This window comes from Mercenaria mercenaria, chromosome 8 (genome assembly GCF_021730395.1).
Source record: "Mercenaria mercenaria strain notata chromosome 8, MADL_Memer_1, whole genome shotgun sequence".
In the NCBI taxonomy this organism is placed as follows: Eukaryota; Metazoa; Mollusca; class Bivalvia; order Venerida; family Veneridae; genus Mercenaria; species Mercenaria mercenaria.
Window position 1 is genome coordinate 42,956,744 of NC_069368.1, and position 21,460 is coordinate 42,978,203.

Consider the following 21,460-nt stretch of genomic DNA (forward strand, 5'->3'; position numbering starts at 1 on the left):
ATATGAGCCTGTGCTAAAGAGTCAATTTAATTTTCCTTTAGAAAATGCAATGCGAGAAATGGTAAAAAATGTGATTGCAATTTTCGTTGCAAAATAAGAATAGTGCTAAAACGTTGTTTGATTTATTTACATTTCATTGAAAAATAAGAGCAGTGCCAGAGAGGGGAGACTTAATTTACATTCTCTTGAAAAGCACAAGAACAATGTTGTCCTATAGCATATTGTATACATTTATTTTCCGCCAGTTTAGGGGTGCGAGTTAAACAGGATATAATTTTCTTAGACTGGATAAGATCTTATACATGGACAAATCAGAAAGTGTTTCGTTCAGAAGTATTCTGCACGACACATCGTGCAATGTGTATTGAAATATGTAGTCTTTTGGCTTTTGGCCCAAATATCAAAAGAAATATTATTCTTAAATTTTATGGATGCTATTTGTAATATGTAAAACGTAAAGATTTATAAGGATTGTTATCGCAAGCTATGGCAATTTTTCTTTGATCTTTACAACATGACAAACGTGGTAACAAACATTTTTAGAACAATAAGAGCTGTTACTAATGGCGACAAATGCCCCCGCAGCGCCTTGACCTTTGACCTTGACCTTTCACCTGGTAACCCCAAAGTCAGTAGGGGTCGTGTACTCAATAAGTACTATCAGCATGTGAAGTTTAAAGGTCCCGGGTGCAGTGGTTCGCGAGTAAAGTGCCTTCATGCAAAAAGTTATTGTTGTGACGAACTAACGAACGGACGGACAGTTGAAAACTAATATGCCTCCCTTCGGGGGCATAAAAAAGATGAGCTAAACTATTTTTGTTATATATCACCACGTTCATTCCACTCTTAGCATAAACGATTGATTGCGCTACCTAAAATAATGACAACCATAAATACTGTAATGTTAATTTGTACTATTGTTTTTGTCTGTTTCGAAAGAAATAACAATATTTTATAACACAAATTACAATATATTTAAAGCTGGTTAGTTGGCAACACGCTAAGCTGTTGTCATTCTACTGCACATGAAAAGCCACTTGAATTGATCTTACCGAGTGGTTAAGATCTCTGACTTCAAATCACTTGAGCCTTATCGATGTGGGTTCGAGCCTCACTCGGGACGTTGAATTGTTATCCAGCTGGCTTGCGGAAGGTCGGTGGTTCTATCCAGGTGCCCGCCCGTGATGAAATAATGCACGAAGGGGCACCTGGGGTCTTCCCCCACCATCAAATCTGGAAAGTCGCCATATGACCTATAATTGTGTCGGTGCGACGTTAAACCCAACAAAAACAAACGAAAAACTGCACGTGACTAAAACGTCTGAACATAATGTATGGATTTAAAACGCATGTATAAACTGAGTCAAATAATTATCTTTATGTGGTATTTATTCACAGTTAGAATAAACTGAAATGTTTAAGGTGTACATGTAACTAGCCGACTTAAGAACCAGGTTTTCTTGTTCACTGCCGGTCATGTATGGATTTAGAACGCATTTTCGGTAAAGCCTGTATAAATTTAGTCAAATAGTTATCTTTATGTGGTATTTATATATCACAGGTTAGAATAAACTGAAATGTTTAACTTGAACATGTAACTAGCTGACTTCTCTGTTCACTGCCGGTGAAAAGGAATATGGGTGGTCTAAATGCGCCCGTGGTTTTTATTCATAGCTTTAATAGATCAATTCAGTTCAGAATATGAAACCATACACAAAATGCATTGTCTTTGGCCTTTGAAATATTAACATAATATAGCAATAAATAACGTTGCAATTTTTTCTGGTGTTCAAAGAGAGAATGTAAGATTTAAAGTAATTATAATGGTTACCATAAAGGAAATGGTAATACAAGTACGCCGGGGTCTCCGTGGTGGTCGTGTGGTTAAAGTCACTGACTTTGAGTCAATCGCCCCTCGAAACCTCGCTGAAGGTATTGTATTACTTCATGTGTGGAAGCCATCTAGCTTGCCTTACGGAAGATCGGTGATTCTATCAAGTTGCTCGCCATTGAGAAATAATGAACAGAGCGGTACCTGAGGTCTACATTAACAAGAAAAGCTGGAAAATTCCCGTATTATCTGTGACTGTGTGGGAGTGACGTTAAACCAACAAAAATTGGTAGTAAGCTCATATCTTATATTTTATAAGAATTGTTATTTGAACTACTCACCAGTGCTAAGTATAATATTGATATATTTGGACGCATCTTACATTAATCTATGTACTCAGCCGACTGAATGTAATTTGGTTTCGCCACTGATAGATGAAAGATTGTTTTATATCTCTTTAGATGTATGCGTATTTAAATTTTAGTTATCTATTTGCATTGTCTTTTGTAATTTACATTTGTTACGAAAGAAAGAACATGCTACAAGATACGTCCATGACTGACCAATACATAGAACATACTTACAACAATACATTGTTAATAGATATGTTTTCAGACAATCGAGCTTGCTTGATAGAATGTTTATTGATTGATAATCAAATCTATCTAAAAAAGCGGACATTTGTTTTCATTGTTGCAGAAACTGGAATATTGTAAATTAGTAATTCAAGACAAACAACGTCTACAATACCATACAAATAGACGTTATTTGTTTTGTCACATGTACCCATGAGGAGACAGAGGTCAATAGCTAAAAAGCCCCGCGATGTAGCAAAAATACAGTGGTAAATCATTTCAGATTGTCCTTTGTGTATGATGTACACTTAGTGGTATATGCAATTTGCCCTACAGTATATATGAAATGAAAAAGACATACCATTCATGACAACGTCACATTCCTGGCGCCTTAAAGGTGTTCGCGACTTGATTTAAGGCATTGTGACCTTTCAAAAGGCGATGATAGCTTCAATTTTTTTTTTCAGATTTGAAGCATGTACTTAATGAATATTTGTTATATTTCAGTTGTTTTTGAGTCTTTAATACAGATTTTGTCATAAACGTCTCATATATTATTCCTAAGATTTGTTTTTAGGTCCGAAAATATATTTGTCTATAATGCGAATAAAATGTGCAATATCTTTTATTGCATTTTCTGAATGCAAAACATCAGTTACATTTACTAGTATAACTAAAACAAGTTTAGAAACATAATATCGAACAGTTTACCTTTTCGTACATATATAATTGCTTTGGTATACGATTTAAGCTAAGACATTTAGAAAATACTCTCATTTGTTATAAATAGTAAATTCAGAGTTAATTTTACGCAAATGAAACTCCCCTCCTCTGAGAGACGAATCTCTTTTAGTCTCAGAAAATATTTATTCACACTGTATTTGCTTCTAAGGGGTGAGAGCTTCCAGTTCCATAGGTCCTTTAGTGTGCACAATATGTACACAATCTAGGTTCTTATAACATATTATCATAAAATAACACCTTACGTTGGTTTATAATTCATATACGTTGCTTTAGTAAAAGTGACATCATTTTTCGCTAGCAGAGAAAAACGTATAACGCAGCGATGCAAGATTTTACGATTCACGGCCCTTATCAATTTATCTGGATGAAGAAAATTAGCGAATGCCTGAATTTATCTATGTACATGCCAAGGTATTTATAGTTTTTCTTGTGATGGAATGATAAAACAATCCACTGTCAATCCAAGCGTTCGGGGTTCGATTCTCCGGCCAAGTAAAGTATATATGAAATGGAAAAAAAGACATACCATTCCTGGCGCCTTAAAGGTGTTCGCGACTTGATTTAAGGCAGTGTGACCTTTCAAAAGGCGATGACAGCTTCTTCAATTTTTTCAGATTTGCAGCATGTACTTAATGAATATTTGTTATATTTCAGTTGATTTTGAGTCTTTGACACAGATTTTGTCATAAACGTCTCATATATCATTCCTAGGATTTGTTTTTAGGTCCGAAAATATATTTGTCTATAATGCGAATAAAATGTGCAATATCTTTTATTGCATTTTATGAATGCAAAACATCAGTTATATTTACTAGTATAACTCAAAACAAGTTTAGAAACATAATATCGAACAGATTACCTTTTCGTACATATATAATTGCTTTGGTATACGATTTAAGCTAAGACATTGAGAAAATACCCTCATTTGTTATAAATAGTAAATTCAGGGTTAATTTTACGCAAATGAAACTCCCCTCTGAGAGACGAATCTCTTTTAGTCTCAGGACATATTTATTCACACTGTATTTGCTTCTAAGGGGTGAGAGCTTCCAGTTCCATAGGTCCTTAGTGTGTGTACAATACGTACACAAGCTAGGTTCTTATAACATATTGTCATAAAATAACACCTTACGTTGGATTATAATTCATATACGTTGCTTAATTAGTAAAAGTGTCATAATTTTTCGCTAGCAGAGAAAAAGGTTTAACGCAGCGATACAAGATTTTACGATTCACGGCTCTTTTCACGGCTCAATTTATATGGATGAAGAAAATTAGCAAATACCTGACTCTATCAATGTACATGCATCGTCAAGGTATTTATGGTTTGTCTTGTGGTGTAATGATAAAACAATCCACTGTCAATCCAAGGGTTCGGGGTTCGATTCTCCGGCCAAGTACTGGACATTTCTGACATGATCTTTTATGTCTCACAGCCAGGTAAGGCTGTAAGGTACTGATTCTTACCAGGAAAGACCTCTTTACGTTTATTGGTGCTAAACACCGGATTTGTTAATGAACCAGACTGTCTAATCGCAAATAGCTAGTCTAAGTTAAGTATATATGATGACTATATCTAAAACATTTTTCTCTCTTCTTTCGCCGTGTCCTTTGGTCAGAACACACTTTGTCTGTACTGGCAGAGGATGAATGTGGTGTTCTTTGTGGTTGCCTTTTGATGTAATGCACCTTTGAACGTGTTAATTATAAAAAGGATGCAACATGATAAAAGAAATGATAACTACTATAAATCAGAGGAACGTTTGTGAAAAAAAATATGCGTCCGTCCGGCTTTTGTCTCTTAAGAATGAAGATTGTTTTGATCAAATCCTATTAAATGGACAATGATTACATAAAAAAAAAATAGATTTGGAAGTTTTGCTATCGACCTATTTTATTCCATCATCACATACCAAATCATCATCTAGTCTCGCATATAGAAGACAATGACATGTTACAGGAGCTTAGTCTATACTTCTTTATACAAATAAAAAGCCACTTGAATTGAATGATGCCTTCCAGCAAATTTTCTACTTTATGCCTTAACAAATGTCTGAAGTACATTATTTGTCGTATCTTAACGTGTCTGAAGATATAATTAAATCATCTTACTGTCGGTCGATAAACATGGTAACGCTCATACGAATGGTGTCTTCCTTCCCCACGGCGGACAAAAATGGTTAACAAAAAGCAACATGACTTTCGTTAGCGGAGCGTACTTTGGTCAAATAAATTTCAACAGCTAAAACTAGAAACAGGACAAGTGACAACTTTTTGTCCATTCTATTTTAGACATTTCGATAACATTTAATCTACGTGACATGGTACTGATACCAATTTTTCGAGAAACAAAAAGAGATCGTGTACTAGTAATGTTTTATATCATTTATATCATGCATTGTATACTGTAAAGGCACATATTTTCGCTGGGTCAAAACTTCGCGAATTTGAAATTTAAAGTATGTTCGTGATGTTTAATATTCGCGAAATTGTAGAAATGGTATCATATTTTAATTTGAATAGCGAAAATTAAACCCTCGCGAAAATTTCTGCTTTTACAGTATATTAAATATTGTTTAAGGTGGTATTACTAATGTGTGTGTTTATGTGTTCGGGTTTAACGTCTTTTTTAACAATTTTAAGTCATACAAACGACGGAATCTACTTGTAGCAGTGAGCAAAATGCCCAGCTTTATAGTACTGCATCACTGAAATATCAAGCCGTAGACACGTGACATTATACCCCAACCAGACACATTATACCGACACTGGACTGACCAGTCCTAGCACTATCCTTTTTTACTGAGCGCCAAGGGAGGAAGCTACTTTAGTACCATTTTTACGTCTTTGATAAGACGGGGTCGCTTAGTAAGGAAAGACTAATGTCGCAAGATATAAATACTTAACCCTTTTGTTTTAATATAAACGTTAAAAATTGACACAACCTGGTAGCCATAAACATGCTGCTCATTATTTGTGCCCGATCAAATGAAAAGAAAAACAGCGAGAGAGATTTAGTGAAGATAAAGTCCATGTCAATTTTACAAACATGAGATACATATGCGTATGAATGTCAAACCTTTGATGCATTTGTCTTAAACATGTTATGGCTATCTGAATATTAAATTTTGCAATACAAGCAGGCATATTTCATCTACGATTAAAGTAATTACTAGTAACTGCAGTCCAGCCTGCAACACAAATTTGTTTTTGCTCTCAAATGTGTCATCTATATTCGAATCAAGATCTTTCACAGACTTTCCGTGTCTGTCTGGTCCTACTTTCATCTCTTGAGTACTTAGGCCGCGTCATAAACCATCCAGTAGACGTTTTGTGTCTATAATTCAGACGCCGAATAATATTATATAAAATGCATAGAAGAATAACAGAATAACAAATATTTAATTTCAGGCAGGCATAATAGCAATATTGTTGTTGTTTGAACGTAATCCAACGTTTTAGAGGTTTTGGTGCGCATTTTAGAAATAGCATATATAGTTTATTTAAGAACATGCATTTTATACGTCTGATGTTATCTAGAAATTAAATTTCTTGGATACTGATGTTATACTTGTTAAATAAAATTTTTATTGTAATAATACTTATACAGTGTAGTAATATTTTACTGTTATCGTATTTAATAAATGATGCTCATCAAAATGCAGTAAAATATAAAAAGAATGAGGAAAATTGTCATATTTTTACATTTTTTCTTTAGCTTATTCAGCTATGATAGGACGCTTATATCACAACATACTTAGCTACAAAGGAAAGATATTTACTTATTTCTTTGAGATTCTATGTGTAACTGAATTCTATGTATAATGTATAATTTGTACACTACTCCCCTCATGTAAATAAAGGAAAATAAATTACTTCTTAATAGCCTAACATGAATGCTACTGCACATACTTGGCAGATATGTTAGGATTTTAAGTTTTGAATACTTAACACTTAACAAAAAGCTAGTGCTTCTTTATACAATAAATTTGATTTTATATGACAAGTGTTGGTGCCTGACGTTAGTTTCGGAGTTTGGTTTATTGGTTGTTGTTGGTTTTTGTTGTTGTTAATGTTATATTGTTTACTTTTGTTTTGTTTGTATTGTTGTTGTTGTTTTCTAAAATAATTAAATGTAAAATCACAGATTTTATAATTGCAATTAATAGATAGAAATGTAAAGATTTGTTATTGTAGTCAAAGTAGAGAATGGGGCAAGGCGAATTAGACAAGACGACCAATATGTAAACAGCTCAGCCAGAGTGTGCTTTTAAAACTGCCTAACATTGAGTCTTCCACACGTTCCGTCAGACATAAAAGCTGTAGACTGAACATCAAACGATATGTCTCCAAATGGCCGAGTCACAATCTTTTAACCTCTTACAGAAAAAAAGAAAATTTCTTTATCTCAAATTCTTATGATTTATTTATTTGTTTATTTGGGTTTTACGGGGCACCAACAAAATCTTATGAAGCACGTAACAACATTCCAATGAATGAGAGGTTTTGATACCGGCAGTAGAATATACATTATGTTTTCGTATAATGCAATACAGTTCCTTTCGAACATTCCATTAGTACACAGCGGTACTGTAGCTTAATGAAAATGGAAAGCCTTAATGCTATCAAACATAATTTTAAAATATTTTAATTATACTGTTTACCACAATACAACTGCGGAAGTCAATGATGTTTGAAAACGTAACTATCTTACATGCAAATCGTAAACATCAAGTATTGATTACCGATATCATTTTAATAAGACGTCTTTTAATAAGATTTTCTGGTAACTATATTATAGTCAGCAGGCACGCTATTTATCTACATAATGGGTTCTAAGAAAACAAAATATATTTATCCTTAGGTCAATATACTGTATCAAGGCAGTCTTTAATGTGAAACAGCCTGACATTGTTTAGCCCGTATACAAATCACAAAAAAGCGATTGACACACAAATCACGTTAAGGCAGTCTAGGAAAATACATATACGAGATATTAATGGCCCACCACATAAGCGGTAAAACAAATGTCATTCAAATGGACTAGAATCTACATTTAATAAACTGTATAGGATTTCGCTCATGGTAGAAAAACTTTACATGAAAGAACTTCGTATGACTATATGATATGAGCCGTGCCATGAGAAAACCAACATAGTGGGTTTGCGACCAGCATGGATCCAGACCAGCGCAGCCTGCGCATCCGCGCAGTCTGGTCAGGATCCATGCTGTTCGCTAACAGTTTCTCTAATTGCAATAGTCTTTGAAAGCGAACAGCATGGATCCTGACCAGACTGCGCGGATGCAAAGCCACTATGTGGTTTTCTCATGGCGCGGCTCATATGATGCAAAGTATATCTCTTCTCAGTACGAATCAACAATAATTAATCTTTTATGTGACAAATTGAAAAAGCAGATCCGTTACACAAAGCTTCATCTACTGTTTAAGACATCCTTTCAATTCTCTTGGAATATCAGACACATCCATTATTATCATTATACACCAAATACAGAAGTCAAAGATAATTTTAGTTATATTTAAACTTCAAGAAGTTTCCACTACCACCTGTATATCCTCTGGATCAGTGCAAACAATGACCTGGATATTCACGAAAAACTCTGTTACGGATTTAACAGATGAAATGTTTTTGGTTTCAGAACAAGGCATAGCGTAGGCTGCATGATATGTATTCATTTCCTACCTTATTTCATATAAACGATCACAGCAACAGATATCATATTGAGTAATTTAGAGCACTTCAATGACAAAAAAAATACATAGTCAAATATTATGACATCTACTAACCACATATCTAAAAAAACATTGAAATCTTATGCTTATTTAGCTAAATGAGAATGCATTTGCTTAAATAATTGAATAGGATTTAGACTCTTTATTTTTTTCCTTTTTATTTAAATGCAATGTTTGCATTGCTTCTTGTTGTACAAGAATATTTGTAAGCTGTATTTGATGTAACATATAGTACCCACTTCATTGCTCATAGTACCCATCATCAATATTTTTTTTTTGGTTGGATTTAACGTCGCACCGACACATGATAAGTCATATGGCGACATTCCAGCTTTAGTGGTGGAGGAAGACCCCAGGTGCCCCTCCGTGCATTATTTCATCACGAGCGGGCACCACCGACCTTCCGTAAGCCAGCTGGATGGCTTCCTCACATGAAGAATTCAATGCCTCGAGTGAGGCTCGAACCCACATCGATGAGGGGCAAGTGATTTGAAGTCAGCGACCTTAACCACTCGGCCACGGAGGCCCCATCATCAAATATACTCTTTTATATTTAAAAACAAACTGACCCTAAATTTTGTCCAGCTTCCTTAAAGGCACTTGCTGCAGTTTCCTAGAACAGAGATGGGGCAAAAAATTTCAAATAATAGAATTTGTTCAAACTTTTGTATATGAACACAGTTTCATGTAAGAAACAGAAAAATGCTAAAACAATCATAGGTCGCCATGCTTGTTTAGGAATTATCTGCCCTTAAAACTGGATTTTTCTTCAAATTTGCATATTCAAGGGAAGACTACTCCTGAACAAGCATGGTGACCTTGGATTTTTTTTCATAATTCTGTTTCTAACATGACACTGTGTTCATATACAAAGTTTTAACACATTCTATTACTGGGATTTTTTTACCAAAAACTGCCGCATGCGTCCTTAATTTTAAATGGTTTTATTAAAGCAAAAACACTGACGCTTCTTCAATCTTTAATTCTTAGACTAAGGAACTCATCTTCGGCTGCCTTTATGCATGGCATCAACATTATACTTGTATTCTATATCAATATTAACTATTTTAAACATTCAGTCAACTACCTTAGTAGATCATTTATCTGACTAATATTTGGGTTGCATAGGTAATACGAGGAGAACTCGGAAAAATCTGAGACTGTCGTATGAAATAGAAAAACCTGTATTTATGCGTATTGATTACCTATCAAATCCTCAAAATTTTCACCCTTGACAGAAACACAGTTTTCAATCCGGTCTATCCGTGACCTTAAAGACATAGAATAGTCCTTGCAGACAAAGATATCCTGCGCTAAAGAAAGTTATAGGGAATTGCTAAAAGGGACTTACAGAAAATCGTACAAAGGAAATTATATAAAATTGTATAAAAGTATATAAAAAAACTCGTTTGCACCATTGAATTCTTTTTGCAATAGCTGGTCGTTCTTGCCTTTTCACTGTCCTTCAGGTTTGAAATAATATACCCATGACTTAGTCCCTGTAAGAAGTTCTTATGACATCTTTTCATTTGCATTTTTATAGATTACAAAATTACAACCTTTGGGATTTAGTCTAAAGATGCATCAACCTTTCGTACACCTTTGATAATATCAAGTATTTCATTAGAATTTCATGAACACTTCCCGATGAAATGCTCACTAATGAAGCTATTTGGGAAACTTTATATATCGAGTCTTCTACTGCAATAGCTGATACAGCTGCAATGTTATAAGAGGATGCTGACGTTTGAGGGGGCTATTTTGGACTCTAGATTGTCAGTTATAAAATTTCCTTACCCACCTTTGAATAGTGACATAGGATTGGGAAGAATCATCGTAAACAGTTTTAAATTTTTACAGAGTCTGCTTGGCTGGAAAAATGAAGATGGTATAAGTAAAGGACATGTAGCTTTGGGTAGTGAAGCCACAAATGGATACAACTACAGTTAATTTTTCATCTATTTAAAGCGTGTTTAAGTGTTTCATAACAAACATAAGTAAAGAATATTTTTTTCTAACTCAAATACTAAAGGAATGAAACAATGCAGGTGGATAGTAGAGTTATAACACCTTGCAAAAATGAAACAAAATTTAAGAAATGTTTAAATGTTGCAGAAAAAAGCATGGATACCCATGGCTTAGATGGTTTCTTTATGATGTATATGACATAAGCTACTTAAACAGTAAAAATGTTGTCCGTTGAAAAAGAAAACTGCAGGAAATGAGCAGTTTTTTTAATTTTTGTATATCCGAGAATTCTTTTCAAAAAAAAAAAAAATAGAAATGAAAGAAAACATTTTTCATTGAAGTTTTGGAATTCATAATAAATTATGATTATTTGTGTAAATTACGTAATATTTCATGTACTGAAGTGAAAATATAAAAAAAATTAAGCAGTTTGTCATGAATGTATTTATAGTTTGCTTCAGTTCTTGGTTCTCATATTTAGATACCAGTTTCAAATTGGTCATGCACTTTTCCTGTCTATAACATATGTAAGGTATGTTGACACACCCTTATGATCGCTGAAAATAATAGAGTACATATTTAAGAGAATTTATGTAAAATTCAAAAGAATTATGCCCAAAGTAAAACATTGGAGGAGATGTCCTTGAATTCATTTAAATCATTTACTTTTACTCATTGTGGTGTTGTATCTCTAAGTAAAATTGTCAATTGAAGCGACAACCTATTCCCAAAAAATCTTATATTCTCACGTTACTCAGTGTCCAGAAAAATATTTACTGTCGATGAAATTTACCTGTAATTAATTTTTCAAAAAAAAAATGTTTTGAAGTAAAAGCCTGAAGTTTAAAGTAATGCCGCCATTCAAATCAACATCACCCATTACTGTATATAATGACAAAAGGTATTGGTTTCGTGTTTTCCGTTCCGAATTTCAAACGATATTATTATGGAAGACATTTTTCTTCCAAAATTCATAACTGCTAATTAAATGTTGATGCAGTATGTTGGCCAAAAGCTTAATTCATTTGGTTTAGAATCAATAATTGTTATGCAGATACATTGCGTGTTTTCTGACTATTTAGTTAGCATAAAATCTTACTTATTAAATAAAAGAACGTCTTATTAAAGGATGTTGGATGGCAGGAGTTGCTAATATTGGTTATCAATACTTGATGTTTACGAATTTGCATTTCAGTTCGGTAATATGCCGATGATTTCCGCATATTAAGGGCTGCATTATTACATAACAATATTGTTACATTATGTTTTATTACATTAATACTTTCCAAACGCATCCAAATACAAAATGTCTGAATATAGATGAATAGCAATGCCTTAACTGAAATCATAATGAAATTGTAAATTTCCTCTACTTTGTTTGGATTATCTTATTTTTGTGAGGGAGCGGGGGTTGCTTAGATACAGTTTTTTTTATTATAGTACGATTTTTAATACATGCCTTTTTAACTTGCCAAGAAACAAATTCTGAATATATGAAAACAAAATAAATCATGACATGATATTGGTGAAAAGAACTTCAGAAACGACAGTTGATAAGTAAGTCACGTAATATTTACAAAATGACTAAGAGGGTAGTACTTGCCCTTCTATAACCATGAAATAGTCAAAAGCAGAAAAGAAGGCCAGACTCATTGGTCATCCGGTATTAAAGTATGGAAACTAAAGAATAGAATGCACTGCATTTATTATATGATAACAACACTAAATCCGTTGAGCTAGTGTTTAACCTTTTATTATATATCTACGAATACAGCATGTATTTCACAAACGAATACAAAACCATGAATTCAACTATCATCGGATATAGAAAAGTATTAAATTAGAAATGATGCCATGATGGCGTCTCGATTTTTCCATGCGTCTTAACGTTTACAATTTCTGACGAGCTTTCAGTCTTATTTACTGTAAATTACAGCTAATTTTGACTGATATTACAGCAGAAATATGTATTTGTATGATATGATGAAAGGGACATTAAAACATTACCTTGATTTGCAATGATGCATTCGGCTCAGGCCGGATTATACTCGGCACAAAGGCCTTATTGAATCCAGACCTTTCAAAATCCACTCGAGCTGAATATAACATTGCAGATAAAGGCAACCTTTTAACAACACTATTTTGTTGGGATATTGTTGATAACTGAACAAAAATATTTTCAAAGGTTATTTTTGCAATAACGTTAAAACTCAACATGATAGAGTAATTTCGCTTCTGCGGTTACAGACAACTCACCAATTAAGATTAAATGTTTAAGATACCGATCTTTACACTGCTACATTTAAACCCAGCCTTAAATAAAAGTATTGATGTCAAATGAAAAAAAAGATACTATGAACACTATGAACATAAGAAAGCTCGATAGCAAGCTATTAATACTGGGGTGTTTTTTTTTTTTTTTTTTGTTTTTTTTTTGAAAACTATTCAGTTTTAATCAAAGGGCCATAGTTCATAGTTCAGTAACAAATTATCGTATTTAATTGTTAAACCTGTAAAATATATGCACCTATAAAGTTTCATAAAATGCCACCAATAATACGAATGAGTATTCCGTATAAAATGAATTTAGAAAATATCTTTACAGGTGCATAACTACTCAACATAAATACAAGAACATCTACACTTTATGTCTATCATTACTGGTAACTTTTATCGAAATCAAATCTACGGCTAAGCAAGAGATGCACCGACAACATTTTGGGTCTCCATAACCTTGTTACTGCCATATACAATATGTATCCCTTAGGCAGGGAAGGGGAGGGTGATATACCAAGAGCAAGATGAAATCAGTCTTTATTGTTACAAAATGACATAAACGTTTTGTGAAATATTTGATATTTTGTTCACATCTAATGTGGTTGTTTTTTTTTCCAGATTTATGAAGACGAGTTTCAACATCCGCTTTAAAGGTAATCATCAGTATTAAATTGTCTGTCATAATTATGCACCGAGTGTTGTTCTTATAGCAATTTTGCTATAAACTTACACATGGAAAATCAAACAAGTAGTAAAAAATGTTCTATTTGATAAACGGGAAGCTGGTATTTTGTGGTCAAACTGCAACTTGCGTATTGGTCTACACCTCAACTTCAGATGCAATATCCTAAACTAAATTGTTTCTGTTCCTGTGTCAATGAGTAAGCCCGACGATTTTCAAGAATTTTGAACAAAAGTCTATCTATTAAATATACAGCTTCAAATGATACTGATAGACAGTACGCTTTGATTAGGTTCGTTATTTTATACTTAAACAAGAAATATCTTTAAAAATGATGGTCGGCGAATTGTAATAAGGAAAGAAGTTTATGAATTTTTCATCTAACATTCATCTTTCATCTAACATTTTTCAAATTGCAAAACTAAACACCGCACTTTAACAATTTTAATGGTTCTCTTTTAATTTTTCGCAAAGGTTTCGTAGGGTTGCAATTTTGTTTCGTTTATCCTTAGACGAATAATTACAGCAGTAGTTTGATGAAGATTCATGAAGCGGTTCATGAGAAGAGGTCATTAAACGTGATTATATTTTTAGCTAAATTGGTCCCTATCCCCATTTGTAACAAAATAGCAGGAGACCTTACGATATTGTTACACATCGAGTTTGATAAAAATCCATTACATTTTAGTGGTTAATGCGAAGAAAGGCATATCTACTTTTAGCTATAGTGGTCCCTAATAGGGCCCAAGTTCCTATATAAATAAATTTGGAAGAGGACCTTATAATGATGCTCCAGACCAAGTATGACAAAGATCCACCAAGCTGTTCATGAGACGCTGTATAAAGGCATTTCTAGTTTTAGCTCTAGCAGCCCCTAAAAGGAGTCAAATGTCCCAGCTGAACAAAGTTGGCTGCGGGCTTAATAAAGATGCTACAAATCAAGTTTGATTAGAATACATGAGAAAAAAATCAATTAAGGATTTGTTTTTATTTATTATTTTCATTTAATTATTTCTAAAATAGGCCAACTGATCCCGCTTTAACAAATAGCATATTCGCTATTCATGAATCTTTGGACAATGACGTCACACCTATAAAAAAGTGAAGGTCAAGCAAAACATACAATTGTAATTATTTCAATATTTCTGTTTCATAAGCAAAGTTTGACCGTAGTCATATCACATAGATAAACTGTATGCAGCGTACCTTCATTTCAGTGTAATGAGATTCAGTCATTATATAGCATATATATAATAAAACAGGTTTCAACTGAGTTCAATATTTGCATACCATACTAAAGAAAAATATTCATATATAATAAATCAGTTAAATAATTTATAACAAATATATGAAAGCAAACAAGTACTCATTTTAATATGCAATCTGAATAAGTCACAAAAGCAAGAAACCTTTTCATATACAGACGACAATTGTAACAAGGAAAATATTTTAAAAAGCACTTCTCTACATAAAAGACTCTTATCACACCCTTATTCATGTGATACGCAGACCGTATTCAGCTCTTTCTTTAATTTGATTTATGTTGGTATTTGAACAGGTTTTTATCATATTTATTAAATTTACTTATCATTTTGAGATATATCAATATTCTTGCTAAATATACTGAGCCCAAGTTAGCTTTAAAACTGTGAACAGCGTCGTTTAGGATAAACGCTTTGTCTACATTTCACTCAGCGTAGCACAATCAACAGAGTGAAATAAATTGACACTCTCGTCCAATCAGGCAGAGTGTTGCATAAATCTTCCATTTTGATAAATTATCTATAATGCGTTATCAAGTAGTTTGATTTGCAAACTGAAGTCACGTGGCATAGGTAACGAAAACGAATTTAGACGGCGTCGCCGAAAAAAACAGCCAAGCAGTCTGCTCTGACTATCTTTAAATGTCATTTTGCTATCCTTCATGTCAGGATCAGAGAAGACAAATCTACTAAGGAGGTTGATTCGAATGCAGACAGTAAACTTTATTTCTTACTTCTTTTATTGTTATTTGCATTGCAGACTTGCCTGCCGTTCAGGATTGCAATCGTAGTTAAAGTGTGTATTTCTATAATAGAAACAAGACTGGTATATGACCTTGCCAATGTTATAAAGACAAACAAATTAACTATGCATTCAAGCGTTTGATATTTGTGAATATTTGCAATATTTGCAATATTAACCCTTACCCTGCTATATTTCTATAATGGACTGGTCCATCTTTCAATTTGGACAGTACCATTTATTATTCAAAGGGGTTTGCACTGAAAATTTACTGACTGAATAGCGAACAGTGCAGACCATGATCAGACTGCACGGATGTGCAGGCTGATCTTGGTCTGCACTGGTCGCAAAGGCAGAATCATTTGCCGCCAGCAAGCTAAGGGTTAAAGTTTGAATTTAACCTTGTCTTCACGATATCTCCTTCAATGTTTCCATTCATTTATCAGACACAACAAAATCAGAATTGACGGTTTGTTAATCCCTACTGAATCGGTATTTTTTTGCCCTTTATATCAGTTATTAGACTTAATCAGGAGTAGCACATAGACAGAATTTTTTTAGAAGAAGAACATCAAACATAAAACATTCAATAATGAACTCCCTGTCGTTTGCATTATCGATCAAAATAGCAGAACATCTACATATACAATGAAACATATTCGGAATAAGTCCTGCAAGAGATTTTAATAAAATATCGTATTTTATCCAGTTTAGAATTACAATAAGATCAAAGCGCGTCCCATCTATGAAAGTCACAATTTTTATTTCAAAAGTAATGTTGCTTTCTGGGTATTGCCATGACAATGAGCGCGCAGGCATCACTTTGTTATCGACCGACAGGCAAGATGATGAAATTATTACTTCAGACGCATTAATATACGACAAATAATATACTCCAGACATTTGTTAAGGCGTTAAGAAGATATTTTGCTGGAGGGCTTTATTTAATTCAAGTGGCTTCTTATATGGAAAGAGGTATGATAGCAATTCTGTCTTTTATAGTTTCCAGATTAAATGATATGTGGCAACGTAATGAAATGTACAGATCGAGGACCAAAAAGCTCCGATTGTAAATGCTGACCATTAAATATAATTTAATGACTGCATTATTCATGCTTTCCATGCCAAAGATTGACAGCCATATAAAATAATACAACGACAAATTATTATGATCGCCAGTGGCTCGCACGAGAACGTACAGCAGTAGAGCATTTAAATGATTCTATAAGATCTTACTGTGTGAATGTTTTCTTTGTGATTGTTATTACCTTTTGTATTTGGGAGTACTTTAATGGGAGAACGTCATTTCAAATAGGAAGTTATATCCTATATAATTTAAGCTCGGAATAAAAACAAAATATGAATAACTCGTCTATCAATAAGTTACAACGCTTTAGTACATTATTTCAACTCTTGATGAAACGATTTTATTGCCTTTGTATTATTTGATATCTTTTTTAAGTAAAGTGGGGAGGAGGCGGGGAGGGGGCTTCTTTACAAAGGTATCAACTCTTTGTTATTTAATACACTAACTGAAGTTTATCATGCCATGAAGTATCGTACATAACGTAAGTCAAAATATTACTTAATTCCTGTTTATGTTGAAAAAGAGAGTAAGTTCAAAAGCTTCTTAAAAGTGTTTCTTCACTAATACCTGAATGATAACTATTCTATTGTAACTGAATATACGCTACTTAAAAGACAAAACATCCTTCAACACAATTTTATACCAGTTAACTGCAACGTCTTTTCCTTTTGAATTCGAGTTTTATTCCAGATAATGAATTTACATTAACGTAGGCAGTGGCTTTGCCTTAAGCTTTCTTGTATTATGTTATCAAAATGCCAGGTTGTTTATCGTACGTGTCTATATTTTTTAGAAAAATGATCTTTTATAACTTTAAATGATACATTTCCAAACCTGGATTGAACAACAGGGATCTGGTTAGTTGTTTCTGAAAACATATTTGAAATCGACAGATAGAAAGCTTACATTATGATACTAGTTTCAAAAAATATAACGTCAGATATAGAAGCTGAAAAAGGTTTAGTGGCGTGCTGTAGTTTCTTACAATACAATCTAAAGCATAACGATTTTCCCAGATTAGCCGAAATATTATATCTGTCTTTGTTATGCCCACGTATAAAGTAAAGATGATTTTAATGACATGTTTAAGGACAAAATCCCAATAGGAATAGCCATGTTTCTAAACAAAAACCTGCAGCAATGTATGCATGTATGAAAGTATAAGTTATAGACTTATAAGATACTAAGCACAAACAAATACATAAAGGAAAACAGCGAGTCACCACCTATGAAGGACTCCGCTGAGGATTTGAACCCCGTTTATATGTCGCAAACTGTTACTCTTAGCCGAAGCATGTTACGAAGCTACAGGACTAAGTCAAAAAAGCTATCCCTGTCAGATGAATCCCTAACAACAGTACTCTTTACAAAAGATGTGATATGTAATGATATGTAAATCACAAAAATGCTCATGTAAAACACAAAACATAAAGAAAAACATATGTATGTATTTAATGCAGAGACAGAGAAACACCATTTGGTACACGATGAAACAGATCAGAATCAAATACCAAAGCAGGTCAGTCCAAATGGGCTTTTAGAAATGGAGTCTTCCACTTGTACGATCGGACACAATCAAAGAAAAGGCGTATGGTTCTGAATGCAAAAGAGGTCTAAGTTAGACTTCTTCCGCATTCACCACTCGAACTGTAAAAAGGCTGAATACCAACATGCGGAGTGTCTTAATGAGACGTTCCATAATCAAACCAAAAACAACTTGAAAATTTCCATGACTAATTATCTTCCTAGTTTGTAAAATAACATTTTCATAAAAGTCAAGTTTTTTGGTATTCCCTGTTTAGGAATCATTCACTTTGCTGTGTAATTCAAAACCAAACCTGAATGTAGTAAAATATTTACACATTCTAATATGCTTGTTACTCTTAAAACACGCTTACGCTAAAATGACGTCACATTAACGTGCGATGACGTCAATGTTTTTGCGACCAAGAAAGAGCGCTACTATATTTTATCTACTGTTTTAGATTAAGGGCATATAAGAATCGAAGTAATGTATAGCAAAATCGTGTTTTACCTAAATTAATACACTCAAAATCGGTTATACGTCGCCAGAATAATTCCGCGGACGTATTATCTCTTTCCGTGTATTAATAACGTTAAAACACGGATTTTCTGTACATTATTTCTTAAATATAAAACAACGATATCCCTGATGATGGAGGTTTTCTTGTAATATATCAATTTCGTTCACTGAATGACTACACAAAAATATGCCCTAGCAAACCTGATTACTAAAGGGACTTAGATCCCATAAGATATTGTGTTGAGTACGTTCCTATCTGAGTAATACTAAATTGAAATCACATCTCTGATCATAAATTATTTCATCTATAGTATGATTTGATACAGTGAGATGTAAACCCAAGCAAAATATCTTGGTAATATTCAAAGGCAATATGTTAGTAGAGAATGTGTTGTATTTACATTTGAGTAATATATGCCTTAGTATGGTCCATTATCATTTACACTTATGTCAAGTTACGAAGCACTTTTACTGTTAAGCCGGTAATTTCTACCTATCTACCTTTGAAGTTGTTAATAGTGACAATTATTAAATCGTCTGAAATCATTAGTCCTCCACCTCTGATTCATGTGGGGAAGTTGGCAGTTACTTGCGGAGAACAGGTTTGTACTGGTACAGAATCCAGGAACACTGGTTAGGTTAACTGCCCGCCGTTACATGACTGAAATACTGTTGAAAAACGGCGTTAAACCCAAAACAAACAAACAAACAATTGTTAAATCGAGAAAAATGACAACTGATTCATTTTCGTGGGTAGTAACACATTGACATGTTTACTAAAAATATATAATTGCTCAATAACAGTATAACGAGAACCCCAGGAAGAAGACTTTACATTTCTAAGAATATACTTGTTATTAGAACAAAATTAATTGTCAGCAACAAAATCAAGTACTTTTTATCCGTTACATTAAATGGTCTACGTTTACGTTACATACTATGTTGACTGCTTTCCCAGACGAGCCCTGATTCGACTGAATAAGAGCTCAATATTTTTGAAGAAATAGCTCATTTTATTTCACCTCTTTTGTTTCAACTAAATAGATGGTATGAACATTAGTAATACAGGATATACCAATGTGCATTATTTTCTAACGCTCAGCTTCGTATTGAATTTGTTTTATAGCAATTTGCTATTTATTATGACATTAAAATCAGAAGACAATTAATTAGCATTTGTTGTTGTTTTATTAACTTTAGAAGACAATTAATTAGTATTTTTGTTGTTGTTGTTATTCGGCGCGGCACGTAATTTGCTTGGAATGACATTCCAAAGTAATTAACTTAAGAGAAAACGCAAAAAGAACTGACTGTATTTCTTGAATATGATTAAGGCTTTGTTGTTTTGTTGTTAGACAAATTATCTAAATGCTGCGTCAGCTCGTGTTTCCTCTTCAGACCCCGGTTTCATATTTCAGCGCGCCATGAATCCCTTGAAAGACAGTAAACAATTATATTATCAGAGCACAGCCATTTTCTGTTAACAACAACACTGTTTTTTAAAAAAAGCATTAAACACGTCTGTAATATAAGACTGCTGAATATCAAAGCCGATAACAAGTAAGCTAGTAATTAAGTTTGTGGTATTGACATTAATTTTAAATCTTCATCAAATTGTGATATTTCGTTTTTTCTACAAAGACAACTTTGTGACCAAACTACAGCTCAGGACTTACACAAAACATTCGCGTTTTAGATCTCGTGAGTATCAACATCCCTTTGTGGTTAGTAAATGTTTTGCTTACATCCAATATGATAAACTTCACTGAAGGCTGCAATATATTTTGTAGATGATTAAGAAATTGAACACATAGACCTGTCTCCACCCGAAATATTCATACCCAGAACTAAACATGCATGTACATTAAAATTTGGTTCGCATACAGTAAAGGATTACGATGCAAATGATTTAATCCCATTTATTGGTGACTGGTTAATCTAATAATTTTAATGAACAACTTTTATATTGATATCAATGCAGCAGTATGTTTCTTACATGTGCATGCGAAGCTAGACTCCAAAATCATTACCATTACTTTTTCATTAAAATAAAGTAAATATTTGCCTGCAATTATGTTTGGATTTTGTTTTTAATTCACTGCCTTTAAAAGACGTTACAAATACAATGTTAATGCTTAATGTTTATAGAAATAGTTATGCCTAACGATAAGGCAGAGAAAATATCTTTAGACATCAAAATTATCATTATTATTATTATTAAAACCACATATAGCACTCCTTTCATGTACATGTTCACGTTCAAAAGAACTTTACAGAATAAATTGCGAACAATACAAACACATATGCATTTAACATAAACAAAAACGTATTTCATATAGAAAAAATGTATTGGTCAGTTAACGAAATGTTGTACAGAAGTGGGTTTTAGCAGACTTTTGAAAGCAGTCAGCGAGGTAGCTTCCCTGATCTTGACGGGAAGGGAGTTCCAATGCTTGGGAGCAGTGAGCGAAAAGCTTCGATTGCCATACATCACGG

The 21,460-nt window shown here is 33.3% G+C and overlaps 1 protein-coding gene across 2 annotated transcripts in view; it reads right to left on the minus strand.

The window, feature by feature from the left end:
• The window catches only part of LOC123566495 (acetylcholine receptor subunit beta-like 1), a 43,795-nt gene that overhangs the window by 11,098 nt on the left and 11,237 nt on the right, over window positions 1-21,460 (minus strand). The window lies entirely within an intron of this gene.